Raw genomic sequence first — 8,202 nt, forward strand, 5'->3', positions numbered from 1 at the left:
GTCGATATGTAGACTGCATACCCTTACTTTAGCTAATAATGATACTGTTTATTTTCTCTCAGCTCTGTCACAATTTTCTAACTTGTTTTATTGATGTAATAGTCTAACCATTACTTTAATGTTATTTAAATGGACATCTTTTACATACATGTTTAGATACATTTGTATTATGTTCTGAATGATTTTAACTTTGCTTCTTTCCAGATTGAAACAATTATTATGCACATGGATAGTCTTGGAAATTAACCAATCAAGATGGAAGTTCCCTTCTGATACTCAGGTGATGTGTACATAGTGTTTCTATTTGACATACTGTATGTTTATTTTATCTTCTTTAAAAGTTTGAAGCTAAATGTTGTATTGCCCTAATAATGAGGATTTATTGCACAAAAATTATGAATTAATACAGTAATTGCACTACATTGAAGTCACTCCAAGATGTTGGAATTAAGATTTCAGTAAAGTGCCCTTAGTTAATAACTCATTGTGCAAAATAGTAAAGATATTCTTTAGTTTGGTATTTTTGACATACGTAAGAATTGTTCTATCGCTTCCTTCCACAACACAATATATCATCTATGTATAGAACTTACACTATGTAGACAAAAGTGATTGGACACCACCGCATACCATGCACACCATTGCACACGGTTTCCAAATGGCCACTATTGTGGAAGTTTCAACAAGAACAGTTCCTAGGGAGGCTCATGCACTTGCAGTTCTATGGAAACAAATGTTTTTATCAGGACTACAATGCCACCTGTCATGTTTCCAGGGCAACGCTGGACTAGTATACATAAAATTCGGTAAACCGGATGGACTGGCCAGCTCAGAGTCAAGATCTTAACCCCACTGATAAACTTTTGGATGAACTGGAGCGACGGGTGCATTCTAGACTGATTCGACCTTCTTCATTGTCACAGTTAGTCACTGTACTTAAAGAGGAATGGCAAAACATACCGCCTGCTGTTGTCCAGGAACTTGTGGACAGGTTGCCAAGTAGGGTGTCTGCAGTGATCACTGCACGTGGTGGACCTACAAAGTACTGACATCAATAAAATCTTGTTGATCTTTTTGCTGTCAGTGTCCAATCACTTTTGTCTTCATAGTGTACATTTATATATAGGTTCACTTTAAATGAGAAGTGCAGCTGGTATACTTTGAATTGAGTGGGCATTACTCTGTGGGACATATTTCCTATTGTCAACGAATCAGGACAAGATTCCAGAAATGTGGGATGGTCCACTCTAATCAGGACTCTTCTGTCTAAATAGGGAGAGTTGGAAGTCATGCATACGTATAGTTTGCACATAACAATCCGTGGGAAAAGAAAAGTGTCCTGCTCAGTCATTGCTGTCACAGAGAAAATTATAACCTTTCTGAATGGTCAGATATTCTCTGTAAACCACTACTGAATATGTGTGTGACATATAAATAACTGGTAATAAATATGTTAAAAGGCTGCATGTGCACACGGGGCAGAGCTTCAGAGAGAGCAGAATCTGGTCCTATATGCCAACAGCAACAGAGCAGGCTCTTGGTCCTACATTATCTTCCGCACTATTAAATTCTGGGGAGAAAATGTAAATTTTTATTAGGGCAGAGGATATATTTTGCTTTGGGACCCCCCTCTGACTCCAGCTGCAAGTGGGTGCCCAGTCAAAGTAAGTGTTTTTAAGGGTTTAGGGCCTGATTCAGACCCGGACGGTATCTGCAGTCCGTTCGCAATTGCCGATGGTTGCTAATCTGCGCATGCGTATACATCGCAGTGTGCATGAGCGAACTACACTGCGCAATCATAGGTCCCTCGCTCACCAGCAAATCCAGCCCAGCAGAGTGAGTGAAAGGAGAGGCCGTTTGTGGGTGGTGACAGGGGCAGTCCAGTAAAAACAGGGGGTTGGAGATGCGAACGCAGGTTTGCCCGAGTGTTTCAATGCCGTTTTAGAGGCGTGCATAATTAACAGGCAGCTTCATAGTACACGTCACCAGCCATTTTTTTCCTCTGTTTTCCTCTCAATGCTTGCGGTAAAAAAAAGCTACCACAAGCACTGCATTCACATCTGATAGTGGTCGATGTACCAATGTTTTCATAAACTTCCAGGAGATGACGTGGTGCAGTGGGTGTCTCTGCTTACGCTAAGGGGAGTCTGCATACACAAAGTGAACGCTCGTACAGGTACGATGGGCGTGCTTATGCCTTGGCGAGCGATCACTCCCCGCCGCGTCACGTTCAAATATTTGCATATGCATCATGCGAGCGTACGCTCATAGTGACTGGGTCTGAATCAGGCCCCTAGTCTTTTCACTGAGAGCACTGCTTCCCATTCATTCCCTCTATCTCCCTTACATACAGGGCTGATGCAAGGTTTCTTGGCACACCTAAGCTTCAGCCTACATTTCCTCCCCCCAGACCCACTTCTCAGCACTTCACACACTTTACTTTTACAAAATAAAGATAATTACTCTTACCTCATCCTTATTGACAATGCTGTAATGCAGGTGCCCTCATGTCCAGATGCACAGATATCTGATGCACTGATGTCTAATTCATAACAATATCCTGGCTCAAGTGTTGGCCAGGGGCAAACACAGAACTTCTATAGGTGGTTTTCAAATGTTAGATTCCACACAAACCAAACCAAAGACAATAACAAAGCAAAAAAACAAAACAAAAACTCACAAAAAGCAGTCAACAGACACTTTTAGAATGGATTTTTGTGATTCTCTTGTCTGTGTATATGCACTAAACCCACTTGCTTTTACTCATATGGCCCACTTGCTCATCAGTTTATCTGCACACACAACTCTCTGCCCACCAGCTCTTCCCTCCCATGCCTCATCGGTTCACCATATTTTCCTCATCTTTCCCTCTGCTCCCCAGCTTTTCCCCAAATGTCCCTTTGCTTACCAGCTTTTTCTTTACATACCTCCTTTGCACACCAGCTTTTACCTCACATGCCCCTCTGTCCCCAAGTTTTAATTATTTACACTCTCTTGCTCACCAGCTTTTCCTCACATGCCCTTCTGTCCACCATTTTTTCCTCCTATGCCCCCTCTGCACATCAACTTTCCTCACATTCTCCTTTTGCACCCCAAACATTTTTCTTAAGATGCCCCCTTTGCTTGCTAGGTTCTCCTCACACAAACCTTTGCTCACCAACATTCCCTTTCTTTCTACCTGTGCATCATACAAGCTTTTCGCAGCATGCCCACTTTGCCCACTAACTTTTCTGAACATGTCCTACTGCACATCAGCTTTTCCTCACATGCCCCTCTGCGTACCAGTGTTTCCTCACATATACCCATGTGCCCAACAGATTTTACTCACTGCCCATCTGCCCACTAGCATTTCCTCACCAGCCCTTCTGCCTTACCATTGTCACTGGAAACAAAACTGGAAAGCAGGAAATCGGACTTACCTCCTTCTCTGGTCCTTTTTGGATTCACACCGAGTTTGGCTGTGCATTCTGCAGAGGAGATAACAATAACCCACCTGCAGCACCTCCACACGTTTAACTGTTGCCTATGATGCTAACACCATCTCAGGATGACACTAACAGGATGCAAATGGATTTTCTGGTCACACATGTGCTGAAGATAAATATATACTTACCTTTGCTTGGTCAGCTTTGTTGGAATATTGCTCAACTGCCTTTGGGACATTTTAATAATAAATAGTGGAAATAGAAGATTCCTGGTTACAAAGATGACTATTAATTAAGATGTTTCAGAAAAAGAAGATTTTCCTTCACTGCCAATCATAGGGATAGAAAATCTTCTTTAACACAATTTAAGAAACAAAAAAGAGGCACCAGTGCAGCTGAGCAATGTACTCTTACTCTTGCTGCTTGCCAAGCATGTTAGTTGTCAAGGAACACCTATGTGATTTGGCTAATCATATTCCACGTGCACACTGAGACTAGAAGCTTGGACTTAGCCTTCCAGTTACAGATTTGTTATATAAAATAAACTTTATTAAAAAAAATAATATAAGCTTTGTTTTACCACTGCTGTTCCTGATAAATGAGCTAACCCATGCTTTGCATGCGGAAACAGTACAGAATGTACCCAGTGAAGGACTTGTACGAGGGCATTAATAACTAGGAAAAAACTGCCCCATTTTCTTTTATCCTCTCATAAATATACTCCTAAATGCTAAATAACAACTAAGCTTCATAAATGAACTGTTCTTAGATAAAGCAATAATGTGAACTCATTATTCATTCTTACAATGACTTTATACTGCAGTGATGTTGAATTGTAAAGTTGGATCCTAAGTTTATCTGGAGCTGATACAGTTACATTTTATAGCATATCATGCAAGATATTCTTTCTTACTACGCCATCACTGGCCCTGTTGATTTACAGATGTGTCCTCAGTCCTCATACACTATTGCTGCAGTTGTGCCATACAGAGCTTCTCGGCGAGCCAGGTCCTGTCTGACTGTCTTTTTTGCCCAGAAATGCATCTTAGTCACAAATGGATGCAACAAACTGCTTCCGGAGACTGCACTGATTAATTTGATATGCAAAATAACTCATAATGTATATGACTGAATATGAATCTGTATACGATGCATGGGACATGGCAGCTCACTCACGCCGCATGAGGCTAGGTGTATGAGGATGCGTCTGTATATGAATTCAGCTGCACCCTAGCAAATCAGGCCGCACACTTGTATATAAGCATATCTGTTAGTTGAGGTATTTAAGTCAGTAAGATGCATCTTTCCTCTAAATTATTGCCAAAAGGGCATGTAATTGGTCTTTAATTAGAACCGTAATATAAAATATTACTACATATTAATAATAAACAATTTGTTAATTTAAATGTGGAGCTCTTAAGCACTTTAACTATGCTCCCAGGACATGTCTAAGATGTGTATACAATCATTTGCATGTCATCCTGAAATCACTCGAACAGTATAAGTGTTTTCCTTTAAAAAAGCAGATATTCTTGAACAGGAGGTAAGGAGATCAGTTTTTAAAGAATGTTGTGGCATTCAAAACAAGTAATTTGCCTGCAATAAAAATAAATGAATAACATTTACATATTCACTGGTTTCCCATGCCACATCATTAAGCGGAATCTATCCAGAATTTGAGTAGAACTGTACATTTGGCTATATTTGAATTTATATATATATATATATATATATATATATTTATTTATTTATTTATTTTTTATTTTTTATTTTTTTTCCCCAGCTTTTTTCTTTTTCTTTTTTTGTAATAGTATATTACTTTTTTCTCTTATTTGAAAAGTCAAATACTGATGGAAATTCAACTGGGTTATGGGATGATGCAGTAAAAAAAAATAGAATTGCTTTAGGGCACATTTCTCAACAGATTGGTTGTGTGTCACAGTTGCTGGGGGCATGTCTAATACTTTAGAAACACTAGGCATACTTTCTTAAACTATGGCTTTAAAAAGCTATTCTGGAATTAAATGAAGACTTGATGGAAATGTGGTTAAAATGTAAACTGGAGAGCTCCAGTTTTCTCACTACTAGTGGTCTAGAATATATGTGTTGGTTTACAAAGAGGTATCAGAGGTATGTGTCTGTTATAGGTTTTTGTGACTGACAACGATAAATAAAGATACATAATATACTTTCCTTGGTATGGCAGTTATGGAAAGAAATGGTGTCTACTCGAGGTAAGTTGAGAAAATGGTCCTACAGTTACTTTACTTACTGTTTACTTACTGTCTTACTGTTACTCAGTTTTGGGTTATGATTACAGTTGATGGACCTGGGACCCATGTGCAGCAAGAGGGGGGACACATGCAAAGTCTGGGGGGCCTGAAATTTACAGGTAGGCACTACTATGCCCCCCAAAATTGCATGGACATGCTCCTCTCATTGCATACTGTCTTCAAGAGGCACCTGATGGATCATAACCATGCACCCTTGGCCACATCACAACCAGCATTGTAGCCCACCGGAACTCTCTATAGTCCTGCAGTGAGCAGAATGTAACATAACTAAAATTTATTAAAAATACAGTTGTGTCCTCACACACCTTTCCTTTTTGCTTCATATGGCACGATATGCTTAGCACAGCTAAGTCGCTCCACCACAAGTAGCGATGGGATAAATTCCCAATTTTTGTTTTTTTTTTGCTGTAAAAGAATTAGTATATTAAAGTAGCAAATTTTAAGAAAAATCACAAGGCGTGACAGTCACAGAGTCCATGGCATGATAAATTGGGCCATATAGCTGGGTTTTAGGAAAGGTGTATGTGGACACATCTGTAGGAAGCGCATACAATAATGAACATTACAAGATTTTATAAGCATTGCTTAATTTAACATAGGCATCAGTATTATGTCTGCCTGGAGTTAACATGCTGTTGGCAAAGAGTTTGTAATTGCAGCATCTAGGGACAGGAGGTCTAAGATACTTTTTGTTCTTGCAAAGTTGCCAATAATGACAGCTAAAATGATGTGCAGGAGATAAAGAATCCCTATTGAATAGGTCCTGAATTAATGTATATTTAACATACAGTAAATGTTCCCAGTAAATGTTCCACTCTAAAGATAATGCAGCAGTAGAGCAACTAACCTCAATTAAGTAATGAACAAGTAAGTAATGTGTTGGCTTCTGTTTAATTCAAGTTGCCACAATTAATATCCATAATTATTGGTATCCAGTGCATTGCACATTACCTGCATTGCTACTGTTCTAGTTTCTAAAACCCATTTGCAGTATTAATCAGGATGGTGAAACTTGTGGAGTCGGATATTGTTCTAACTCGCAGACATCTCATCTGAAGTAGCAGAGTTACATTTTCTCACACAGATTCATGACATTAATTATATTAATACTTCCTTGAAACATATTAGTTTTATACTTAACAACCTGAAATATAATTGAACCCAACACACAGCTGAACAGCATTTGTCATATTCAAACTGTAAATTAACTTAATCTAATTATGTATTGGAACATTCATATTGTTCAATGATCTGAGGCTGTGCAATACAAATATACAATAAATCAAAACATAGGCAAAAATAAATGACAGAGACCTGTAAATGTAATCATAATATAAAACGTAATTGAATTACATATGCTTGCAATGCTTTCTCATTTAGACATGCCATTTAATCCTTTGAACAAGTGAACAAAAGTTTGCTGCTTCTCTTTTGAACTTCAATGAGAGACATTTATTTAAAACTAAATAGTAAAAAGTTTACAACAAAGTGGATAACATGTTGCTAGGTAACATACTGGCCATATTATGATGTGCAATAATGATAAATAATAATTACAAAATCATGAAATGTACAAATTGGATTGGTGAGCCTAGAATTCTGACAAAGTGAATGGGTCCGATGAGAAGCTGGCAGCAGTTACAGATCAGCAATAATTTATTTAACGGCAGGGGTATGGCTATGTGGATAAAAGGTTAACTGGTATGCCTAAATTTGCAAACCAATGGAAGAAATTAGAGGTTCAAATTCAGAACATGGGGTACATTGGGTTCAGTGTTTAGTTGCTTATCAAGTGGCGGCAGTCCCTTCCGCTTGTCAGACAAGCTAGATCTTGCTGCTGTGACTTGCAACTCCGGCACACGTGACTTGCAAATAACCAGCAAACAACACTCTTCTTCTGCGAATCCGTTCTGGCGGTGGTAATGGGAATTGTCACATTCGGCTTTAAATAGACAGGCTCCAACTTCTGGAACTACCAATACCACCTGCTTGTTCATTCCCTGACTGACAGTGTCTGACATTAACTGGACAGAGAAACTGCCCCCAAGTGTTCTGCGCGCCTTTGTCACACAGCAGCTGCAGCTAGGGATGGGCACTGGTGCGGCATCCATTCATGGTTACCATCGATGGCGATGGTGACACAAACCATTGATGGCCATTAACTATTTAGTGTGGTGCCAGCGATGGTTTGTATCATCGTTGTCTTTGCGTTTGCATGGCGGCCGTCTGTACTTCTGTTTTGGAGCTGGGGGTGGGTCTGAATTGTGAATGACAGCTCAGCTTGTGAAAGAGGCGGGACATCCCATTCCCGGCTCTTACACATAGTGTAAGACTACATACACACCTATAGATACAGTATATCTGTCCAATCTGTCTGGTGGGAAGCAAAATTTGTTTAATTTTACAGTGATTGGGAGCAAATTTCTATTGTTATTTGCTCCCATACATTACCAGACAGATTGGACAGATATTTCTACAGGTGT

This window comes from Taudactylus pleione, unplaced genomic scaffold, assembly GCF_031769625.1.
Source record: "Taudactylus pleione unplaced genomic scaffold, aTauple2 ptg000015l, whole genome shotgun sequence".
Classification (NCBI taxonomy): domain Eukaryota; kingdom Metazoa; phylum Chordata; class Amphibia; order Anura; family Myobatrachidae; genus Taudactylus; species Taudactylus pleione.